Here is an 11,880-nt window from a genome sequence, read left to right as displayed (position 1 = left end):
TTATTGAACATTCATATATATCCTATATCCTGAGTCCAGGGCGCACACCCCCCATCACCTCTGCTGCATGGCGTGTGGCCCTATGAACCCCTCCCCTCCCCGAACCAACACCCCAGCCAGAGAGAACACTGGGAGGGAGAGGAAAATCTGCTTTCCATGCAGCTGTGAGGGCACCGGATGCTCTGGGAAAAGCAGGACTTTGGGTGTAATATAGAGGGAGGGCTGCCTCGCTCAGTGGAAGGATGTGCACTTTGCCTACCTTAGGCCCTGGATTCAATCCCTCATGTCTCTGGTTTCTGCTGTCCTCCCCCGCTGCGATGATCTACTGGGTAAAGTGGGGGACTCAACATCTAGTGGGGTTTCTCTGCACAGTCTTAATACCTTTTCCATGCAGGAGGCAAGCGCCAGTCCCATAGAAAGTCAGTGTGGATTGTGCTGGAGGGAAAGGTTCCATCAGCCCAGGACTGAGTGCTGTAGATCAGACACCCATACAGAAGGGTTTTGCCCAAGACACAAAAGCTGTGTGCTCCAGTGGTGCACCCTCTGTGCTGGGGATGCTGAGGTTCTGGGGATTTTCTGGGGTGGGGTTTGGGGGGGAGGGGGTTGAGGGGCACTCATCCCTTCTCAGCACTTCTTACACATCTGCCTTCAGGCAGAAATTTCCCTTATGGAGTCACTGCCTGATCTGTTCCCTCCCCTTTTGTTGCGGGGTAACTTTGGAAGCAGGCAAAGAACATAAGAACAGCCAGACTGGATCAAACCAACAGTCCATTTTGACCAGTATCCTGCCTTCTGACAGTGGCCAATTCCAGATGCCTCAGAGGGAATGAATGGGACATGGCAATTATTGAGTGATTCATCCTGTCATCCACTCCCAGCTTCTGGCAGCTAGAGGCTTAGGACCCTCAGAGCATGGGATTGCATCCCTGCTCATCTTGGCTAATTGCCTTTGATGGATCTATTCTTTTTTGAACCCAGTTATAGTTTTGGTTTTAAATACATCCCCTGGCAATGAGTTCCACAGGTTGACAGTCTGTTGTGTGAAATAGTTTCTCATAAAGACTCATTTCCTCCTCTTGAGTGGTTTGACTTGTGTAGATTATAGAATCTCTGGCTTTTCCTAAATGCTGTGGGGTGAGTTCCTGAGAAAATTCAGGGGAAGTCAGAGTCCGAGGGGAATGGCAGAGAGAGTGGAGGAAAGAAATACGAGGGAGGAAAATTCCTTCACAACCTCAAATATGGCAATCAATTAAACCGTGAGCATGTGGGCAAGACTCACCAGCCTGATTTGGCGACTTGGCATGCTAGCGCCTATAAAACTGAGCAGTTGTGGCATTAGAATGGCCAGAAGCTGGGATGGGGTGACTGGGGATGGATGGATCAACGTGAAGGATGTGAGGCACAGGTGAAGGCCATAGTGTAAGCACTGGTTGAGCTGCAAACAAGCAACATTTGCAGCTCCCTGTGAGGAAATGGCCTGTATTCAAGGATTGCTGAGGGGGTTTCGTCTCTTGCATCTCGCTGGAATGGCAGGATCCAGCTGGGAAAGGAGCAGAAACTTGTCTGGGGGAATCAATGTCCCATTTTACTCCCTCTCCCATTGACCTATTTGTAGTGCAAGTGACTGGAGCTGAGTCAGATCTCTGTGCATGTTTGCCCCTCCCCGAACCTGTGATGCTGCCTCCTGGCCCTTGTAAAGAGAAAAGCTATTGTCCTTGCATAAACCCAGGAACCAGGAAAAAAAATCCTGTTTCTCTCCTGTGCCAAGACCCATCTGTGCTGATCCCCAGAGGCACTGGGCACCCCCAAGCACCAAGTGCAGCCAAGGAGGAGGCTCAGCTCTCTAACAATCCAGCCCTGGGCAGGGCCTTGCAGAGGGGCAGAATATTCCTAGGAAAAATTGCCCCTTCTAGGAAGAGGATCCAGATCCCAATGGCTCCATTAAAGTCAATGGCTAGATCCACAGGTGGTGGAAACTTGTTTTGCACCAATCAAGACAATTGCACTTGTGACATTGGTCCCTAGGGGAGACTCGCTGAGCTAGCTTAATTGGGGCAAAACTGCACAGAATGGGACAGGCAAACCCGCCATACTTGTGGTTATTTCTAAAATTAGATTCAGCAAGCCAGCAACAAACAGCTTCTCGTTACTTTGCTGGTTATCCAGAAGCCAAAAATACAACTCCCTTAAAGCCATCCAGCCTGCTGGCTTCCACCCACACAGCCAAGTCAAATATGATGGGGATTTATGAAAACCGCATCCATCATATGAAAAGATCTACCACTCCCAAAGGAACGGGCACATTACACAGCAGGTCAATGAATATTTCAGATATTACCCAAACACACACTTACAGACAATACTTATGAACTAATATTTATTTTTTTAAAAAGAGATAACATTGGTTAAAAGATTCATTATACATGCAGATGAGAATAAAATCCATTGGCCAGTTTCTTAGGAGAGATGGTAAGCTGAATTGCTAAAGTTCTTTTAGAATCGTTTTCACAGTTGATAGTCCAATAGACAAGCCATACGTAGATACATGTCATTTCTTCCATAAGAAATAGCAGGGTGTACCAATCTTATAACATTATTTTAAAAACTTATAGAAAAATCCATCTGAAATAGATATCAAGTCTATACTAGGTCTTTATGTTGAAATACACTATTTCTCGTACATATTCCCCTACACCAACCCCTTTTGAGTGAGGTGTCACTTTAGGACCCTTTAATCCAAAGGGGGTAAATTACATCAAAGAAACTTCACAGGATTAGCCCCATTTCCTATATTAGAAAAGAAGAGAAACATAAGAATTGCCATACTGGGTTAGACCAATGGTCCATCTAGACCAGCATCCTGTCTTCTGACTGTGGCTAATGGCAGATACTTCCAGGGGGAATAAACAGGGTAATTATCATCGAGTAATCCATCCCATCACCCAGTCCAATCATCTGGCGGTCAGCGGCTTAGCCATCTTGGCTTATAGCCATTCATGGACCTATCCTCCATGAATTTACCTAATTCTTTTTTGAACTCAGAAGAAGAAAACCCATATAACTTTGACTGTCACAATGTAATTCAGGCTATCACATAATCACAGTCCCTTATTCTTCAATAACTTCATGTTTAATTCCATTTTCACTGATAAGAATATAGTCAAAGATTACAACATTTTATGTGTGTTAGTTTTCTCTTAATTCCCCTTTCCAAGTGAGCCTGGGTTAAAGTTGTGTTCTACACTAACAACGGTGCCTTCCATTTACCTCTTGGTCTTCCACCATAAGTGTTGGTGGACGTGGTCTCACATTGAGGGCTCATCATGAGAAAATAGATTTGTGAATCTATTTTCACAAAGTCCAATATTTCAAAGGAGCAGGAGGAAGAGAAGTGATGCAAATGCACAAGACACAAGAGCAAAACTGAGACCCATAATGAGGAGTCAACATTCATCTGTCCTGCAGTCTGAACTTGGCGTCGGACACCTTTATTCCTTCTTTGGTTACCATCACTTGCACAATGTGGAAGTGCTGCTACTTTTTCAACAAGGAACCTAGACTGGGATCCACGGGGAAGGAATGTCCGCTGAAGGCATCAGCTGTTTCTTTCTTTGTCTCATAAAACTTTGGATCCAAACAGTAAAGGACAATTGCCCCAGATCTGACTACAGCATCATTTGGACAATAATCAGTGCTATTGAACTAGGGTGTAGTGTTCTAAAAATAAGTGCTTTACCTTGGCCTAAGGCTACCATAGTATCCATGTCTGGGATGAAAAATCAACCCCATTTCTACTTGAGTTCTTCTCTAATCCTTCATCCCAATCAGGGCACCTTTCCTTCTCTGGAGTAGAATCCTTTAGAAAGACACTGTCTCGGAAGTGACAGTGAGGAATAATCTCCCCAAACATGCCCAGTTTATTTCTTTAATCTGGTGGCACTGATCTAAATTACGGACTAGAAATGAGCCTGGGTCACAAGCCCTGTAAGTTACCAAAGGTGGGATATCTATTAAAAATAGATACAATTCTGCAGCTATCTCACCTTCAAAATAGACTTTCTTTTTACAACATTTGCAGCACTTTCAAGGTGTAAACTCAACAAAAATGCCACTTCTATTTTCTCCATCTCTATATAGATCAGGAGTGTGTTTCTGAAATAATAGGCAAAGTGCACTCAATTAGGAGAGGGATCTTCATAAGTAACCTCCTGTTGGGTCTGGGCCACAACTGCCTTAGGACCCCAATACATGGTCATTTTGCCTAGTTCCAATTCCCTTACTGTGGAATTCTGTCCCTGGATCATCTGAGACGATATTCATCTAAACAACTGAACACCACTGATTGTATACAGTTCCTTTGCCACAAATTGTATATATAACTATCTGCTGTTCACTATTTCAGAGTGGAGATTTAAAAACACTATTGTTTCCCTTCTAGCATATCCAATAACTTGGAATATTCACTCCGGATGACTGAACTGTACTTGAACTGGCTTCATGTGATAATGAAAGAGAGGGGAAAAGACACAAACAAAATAAGAAATTATTGTTGTTTTAGCAAAATTGTCTCAACGTCCATCAACAATCTGAGCTACATCCCATCAAACAAAACTAATATCCAGTTATGTTATCAAATGCCCTCAAGAAAGAGAAAAAGCCACGACACAGAAGGGAAGAAGACAGTTTGTTTTATATAAAATGATATTCCAGAGCTGGCTACATCTGACGATTATATTGGCCCCTCCTGACCTTAAAGTCTGTGAGACTCCAAATCAGAACAGATTTTCCTACTGGGCTGTCCAAACCTCCTTCACCTCATTATTATTCAGTCATGGTAGTTACAAAGGTTTTAACAGCATCATAATGGGGAAAAAATCAGCCAACCTTCTCATCTGCAAACAATCTCAGCTCATCAGGAAAAATACTAAAAGCAGCTTTGCCAATAGATGGAAACAGGGATTAAAGCACAGAAGGTTTAATGTGTGGTTGGAATCCTTTCAAATTCCCTTGCTAGGTCCGTGACACTTCCTTTCCCAGCCCAAAATTATCTGAGTTACGATCACGGCATGATAGCTAAGCACAGAGAGCTGAGGACACTGCATCATGTGACACTTTGGGAGGTGGAGGGGCAGAACACGGAGATGATAAACTATTGTAGGTCTCTCAGAAGCCAATGCTGCTAGAATGACGGGAGATTCATGATGCTGACTAGGAAGGAATTCCTCTGACTCACATCATCCCCTCTGGGCACCACAGAGACTGAAATGATACTGATTCCCCTGATCTTTGCTCTTGCTTTTTGTTATATTTCACAATATTTTACATAAAAAATAGGGTAGAAAAAATAACCACTATTCAGACCCCACAGCAACGTAAGAATGGGGAATGAGACAATCTCATCCCAAAGAAGGAATCCGGTGACTAACAATCACTTTGCAATGGGGAAACAAGTATTAATGTGATGCTTGAGGTTTATCTAGGCTGGGAAAAGTGATGGAGATTAGGTCAGGACAGGAGGAAAGCTAACTACAACCACTGAACCTGGGTCGCGTCTGCCCTGCAAAGATATTTTGATATGAAAACGCAACTAATTGCTCAAATTAGGTAACGCAATGTACAGTTCTAGTGGAGACAAGGTACAGGAAGTGGTTATTTCAATGTAGCTAGATGAGGTCAGCCCTCTCCCACACCTGGGACTGATGGACATTTCTAGCAGGAGGGACACAAACTCCCATAACTCTTAAGACAAAAGAGTTAGAATCACAGAAGATCAGGGTTGGAAGGGACCTCAGGAGGTCATCTACTCCAATCCCCTGCTCAAAGCAGGACCAACCCCAAGTAAGTATTAATAACCAGGGCTTTGTCAAGCTGGGCCTTAGAAATCTTTAAGAATGAAGATTCCATCACCTCCCTAGGTAACCCATTCCAGTGCTTCACCACCCTCCTACGGAAAAGGGTTTTCCTAATATCCAACCTGGAACTCCCCCACTGCAACTTGAGAACCACCACTGAGAAAAGACCAGCTCCGTCCTCCCTGGAACCCCCCACTAGGTAGTTGAAGGCTGCTATCGAATCCTTCAGCCTCTCCTCATAAGTCATGTGCTCCAGCCCCCTAATCATTTTCGTTGCCCTCCGCTGAACTCTCTCCAATTTGTCCACATCCTTCCTCTAGTGGATGGGGGGGGGGGGAAGGGCGGGTGGCAAAACTGGACACAATACTCCAAATGTAACCTCACCAATGACGAATAGAGGGGAATAATCACTTCCCTCGATCTGCTGGCAATGATCCTCCTAATGCAGCCCAATATGCCATTAGTCTTCTTGACAACCAGGGCACACTGCTGACTCATATCCAGCTTCTTATCCACTGTTACCCCAGGTCCTTTTCTGATGAACTACTGCCTAGCCCATTGGTCCCCAGTCTGTAGCTGTGCATGGGATTCTTTCATCCTAAGTGTAGGACTCTGCCCTTATCCTTGTTGAACCTCATCAGATTTCTTTTGGCCCAATCCTCCAATTTGTTTAGGTCACTCTGTTGCCTCTCTCTACTCTCCAGCCTGTCTACCACTCCCCTCAATTTAGTGCCATCTGGAAACTTGCTGTGTGCGCAATTCATCCCTCCTCCAGATCATTAATGAATATGTTGAACAAAACAACATATATGTCAGAGGATTCAATCCAAAGTAAGGTGAGCTGCAAAAGGCAGGGTAACTCAGCTGGTGGAGCTCAGAGACTACAGTGAAGGAAATGGTGCGATCCACCTCAAAGGTCACTAGGTGGGAATTAGCCAGTGTATTAAAAAAAAAGTCTTTGGCCAGCCCTAGTAAATGCAATTACAGTGTTACTGCCCTGTGTGGATTCTCTTATGCCTGATAAGGTGTGAGCTCTGATAGAAGCTTTTCCCGTATTCAGGGCATGAGAAGCGACTTTCTCCAGTATGGATTCTCTGATGTCTAATAAAGGCGGAGTTATGACTGAAACTTTTCCCACACTCAGGGCACATGTAGGGCATCTCTCCCGTGTGGATTCTCCTATGCGTGGTCAGGTGTGAGCTTTGACTGAAGCTCTTCCCACAATCAGAACATGTTTAAGGTCTCTCTCCTGTGTGAATTCTCTGATGTCTGTTAAGGTGTGAGATATGACTGAAGCTTTTTCTGCACTCAGGGAATGCACATGATGTCTCTCCAGTATTGATTCTTTCATGTCGAATAAGATGTGAATGCTTACTCAAGTTTTTCTGTGGTGTGTGCTGACTCTCACCATCTTTTGCATGTGCCCAAGTTCCAGAAACATTGCCTTGGGATCTTCCTGATAATATCCCACATGATTTTACTTGTTCAGCATCTCCTTGAGGATTCTTCTCATTCTCACTTACCATCCTATCACCTGCTAGGACAGACAGAGAAACCAGACATAGGTCACTCCCTTTTCCGGAGAAAAAGAGAACCTCAGAGAGAGGAAAGGAATAAAGGTTGGAACAAACCAAAATCAGGGCTGGAGAGATCAAACGAATAAAGAGTTGAATCTCTCACAAAACTTTCCCCAGGGGAGAGGCTCAATTCTCGGTCTACATCTCAATCAAACACACAGGGGGGAGGTAGATTGGGAAGGAGCTGGGACAGGTGGGAAGCCTTGAGGATGCTACACCTCCTGAAAACAATCATGAACTCAGAGAGCTCACCCGGTCTTTATAAGAATCACAAATATTTCCTTAAGTCATGGACACTTTTTTGAGTTGGTTTAACTGATTTCTCACCTGTACAGGCCCCTCTCAGGATCTCTTTTTCCTCAGAGCCCTGGAGTTGAGGGACCCAGGGATTTTCCACTTGTTCCAGCCAGGAGATCACATCGGGTTTGGAAACTGGAAACCCTGCTCAAGGGAAAGAAAACAAGCAAGATCAATTGAATCTGTGGAATGTGTGTGTCAATCTAGGGTGCAATCCAGGCCCCAGAGAGGTGGTATCACCACCTACACCATAACCCTAGATGCCTCACAATGCTTTGCTATTGTATCTCCCAATCCTGGCGTCCAACAAACAGCCTAACAGCATGCAGGTCACATCTTGCGTGCCTGTGTATACCTACATCCTCAGCCCAGCAGCTCTGATCCCAGCAGCCTGTCAGCAACACTCCAGTCACACTCCAGCTTCTACCAGCTTTGGTTACTATTTGCAGGGTGGCCCCAACACACTCCCAAGTGCGGGTTCTGTGCTGTCCTGGTTCAGATATTAGGTCTGTTGCCCATGTAAGAAGTCAATATTGAACAGTCGGCTACTTTAACTGGAGTTACCAAACAGTTCAGCTTAAACGCAACACTGGATTAGTTTTGATTAAAAAATAAAACAAGTTTATTTAACTGCAGAGATATACTTGTGTTCACTTAAAATCTATGGTATTAAAGTCAGAAATGGTTATAAGAAAAATAAAAATAAAATGCTTTCTGGTAGCTAGAACTTAACAAGCTTGACTTGGTTCATGGTAAAATCCTTACCACACAGAATCATAAAATCACAGGACTGGAAGGAACCTTGAGAGGTCTTCTAGTCCAGTCCCCTGCACTTATGGCAGGACCAAGCATTACCTAGATCATCCTGATAGGTGTTTTTCCAACACGCTCTTAAAAATCTCCAATGATGGAGGTTCCATCACCTCCCTAGGCAATTCATTCCAGGGCTTAACTACCCTGAGAGGAAGGTTTTCTTAATGTCCAACCTATATTGCCCTTGCTGCAACTTAAGCCCATTTCCTCTTGTTCTATCTTCAGAGATTAATTAGAACAATTTTTCTTCCTCCTTGTAACAACCTTTTATGTACTTGAAAACTGATACCATGTCCCCCCTCACTCTTCTATTCTCCAGATTAAACAAACCCAAGTTTTTCAATCTTCCCTCATAGGTCATGTTTTCAGGACCTTCGCTCATTTTTGTTGATCCCCTCTAGACTTTCTCCAACTTGTCCATATCCTACCTGAAATGTGGCTCCCAGAACTGGACATAATACTCCAGATGAGGTCTTATCAGCACAGAGCAGGATGGAAGAATTACTTCTCGTGTCTTGCTTACAATATATCTGCTCGTACATCCCGGAATGTTTGTTTTTTTCCCCTCTCAACAGTGTGATATCATTGATACATATTTAGCTTGTGAACCACACGTTCCCAACAACAGAGTTGACCAAATTCTCAGGTCAGGATCTTCACCAGAGTCAAAGGGCTGGTTCCTTTGTCATCTTAGGTGAAAAGAGGGGGGAAATGGGTGTTTTTCTCCCTCACTTTTATAGTCCAGTCAGCCTTTGAAGTGGATTCTTCTGAGGTTTACCCCCTCTAAGAAAAGTTTATTCAAACACTCAGGAAGATGACATGCAGTTGCGTGTTGAAGGTGGCACCATGCTTTTTCCTCTCCCCTGTGCATGCTGAAATGCAGAGATGCCTTGTCTCCTGCCATTCCCCCCCCCCCCCTTGCTGTTACAAGGACCCTGTTTACTACTTATATGTAAATTGAGGTAAACACATATTCCTTTGTTTAGGATAGCTCAATTTAACAACTTTTGCCTAGTCAGGGCTGTGTGGGTTTGAACTTGTGCTAACCTCATCAGATGGGAAATTCATAAACTTTAGATACAATGTTGCTACGGACATTTCACTAAATTGACCGCCAAGTTATTAGTTTTCAAATGACACCTCACAAGGCACATTTTGTACAAAGCTTATTACGACAGTGTGCAGGCTGTGAATCCAGGGGTGCTTTCAATCACAGCTTGTCACAAAGGAGATTCCATTTCACCCCAGCTCATTTTTAATGGGTCACATCCCCAAGCCAGCTTCCTTTGCTCAAAGCAGCAGGAAATCAGGTATTATTAATCATGGTTGACGGGACTGCCAAAGGATGGCGCCCCATTGTGCTAGGCCCTGTACGAACACAGAGTAGTAGACAGTCCCTGGCCTGAAGAACATACAATCTAACTAGAGGGGACAGACAAATGGTGGGGGAAGGAACAGAACACATGAGCAGAGGGGAACAATGTGATGATAAATACGATGAGCACTGGCATATTGTGAGACTGTTGTATTTAATGTTATGAATATTACCTCTGTGCATGAGTCAGCATTAAAACTTCAGACTGTAATACAGACATGGGCCATAGGAGAAGCAACCTGTTGAATATTGACAGACCTCTGCATTGATATATACTCTACCTATTTGTGTGTTCCTGGCTTGCTGGGGTGTGGGGTGGGGGCAATTAATGACAAATCCCAAAGTGGGTTATGCAGCCACCTAGCTTTTGATGCTCTGCCCTCTGCAGAAAAGGGCAGTGACTAATTTTATCTGTTTCAGGAGGGTGAGGAATAAAGACAGATTTGGGCGGCATAAAAGGCTGAGTATGAACTGTCTGGTGGGAGCGGGGTGGTCTCCTTGAGCAGCACGCTGACATGATCTCATAACCAAGAGCTGAACCCTTAGATAAAGGTTTGAAAGACTTTAGAACCTATCAGCGTGTCACATCCTCGGGTCTAATGCACCCTGTAACCTGGGGTGTCCTTTACAATGACTTGCTTTTGTAGCCTAGAGCCTAGACTGTATGTCAGTCTCTCCCAGCTATGTCTGGGTGTGTGTGCTGCAGCCAGCCAGCCACACCTTGGTTTTTACCAACCTTGGTTATGCTGCAGGGTGACTCCAACCCATGTCCACTCTCAGAACTTCTCCCAGAAATGTGTGTCGTATACTGCTAAGCCCTCTCCTGGGCAATACAAACATATTCCCTTAAAGGAATAATATGCCGGCTTATCATTTTAAATAGAGTACCCTGACACTCCAATTTAAACACACTGGATTAGATAAAACAGTAAAACTATAAAGAGAGATTTTACTTGAGTATAAGCAATAAACGTCAGAAATGGTTACAAGAAAAATAAAGATAAAATAGTTACCAGCATTTACTTAAGAAACTATCTGAGTTGCAAAGAGGAGGTTACGTACCTGTAACTGGAGGCTCTTTGGGATGTGTGCTCCCTATCTGTATTCCACCGAGGGTGATGTGCACGCTCCCAGAGCTGAAGCTTTTCAAAGTAGCACTGCTCGGCGGTCTGCACCCATGCCCTTATAGTGCCTCATGGTTTCGCCCAAGGTGATAAAGGGCAGGGCGGGCCAACTGCATCTCCAGTTCCTTCTCCACCACAGACTTACCAGATCTGCAGCACGAGGGAAGGAGGGTGGGTTTGGAACACAGAAAAGGACTGTACATCTCAAAGAACCTCCAGTTACAGGTAAGTAACCACCTCTTCTTCTTCGAGTGATGGTCCCTATTGTAGTCCACTAAGGATGACTGACAAGCAGTACCTAGATGGGAAGAGGGTGGGAGGAAGACGACAGAACCATGGAATGGAGGTCGGCTGCGCCGAACAAGGCATCTGACCCGGAATCAGATATCAGAGTGTAGCGGGAGGAAAAGATGTGTATCGAACTCCATGTGGCCACAACGGGCATGTCGTGGAGCATGACTATGGTTAATGCTTGCGTTCTTGTGGATTGGGCTCATATCCCACCTGGTGGTGAGCGCCCTGGCATTTGACAGCAGTGCATAATTCACCCTGAGGCCCAAGTAGAGATTCTCTGGGTGGAAATGGCCCGCCCTTTATTTCTTTCCACTATGGTGACAAATAGCCGGAGAGACTTCTGGAATGGTTTGCAGGTAAAAGGCCAGGGCCCTACGCATATCGAGGGAATGAATTCACTGTTCCTCATTAGAGGTTTGGGGAAGAAGGCAGGCAGATGTATGGGCTGGTTGAGGTGGAATTGGGAAACCAGATTCGGTAGGAATTTGGGATGCAGACACAGTGAAACCTTGTCTTTATGGAAATTGGTGAAGGAGGGGAAAGTTACC

The 11,880-nt window shown here is 44.7% G+C and overlaps 1 pseudogene; it reads right to left on the bottom strand.

The window, feature by feature from the left end:
* Positions 1–6,841: 6,841 nt before the first annotated feature.
* LOC137145765 (zinc finger protein 211-like) overlaps positions 6,842–11,880 on the bottom strand; it is a 56,752-nt pseudogene continuing 51,713 nt past the window's right edge.

This window comes from Emydura macquarii, unplaced genomic scaffold (assembly GCF_026122565.2).
Source record: "Emydura macquarii macquarii isolate MOO-44397 ecotype Brisbane River unplaced genomic scaffold, CSIRO-AGI_Emac_v2 contig_3628, whole genome shotgun sequence".
NCBI lineage: Eukaryota > Metazoa > Chordata > Testudines > Chelidae > Emydura > Emydura macquarii.
This window is presented reverse-complemented; position numbering and strand designations above follow the sequence as displayed.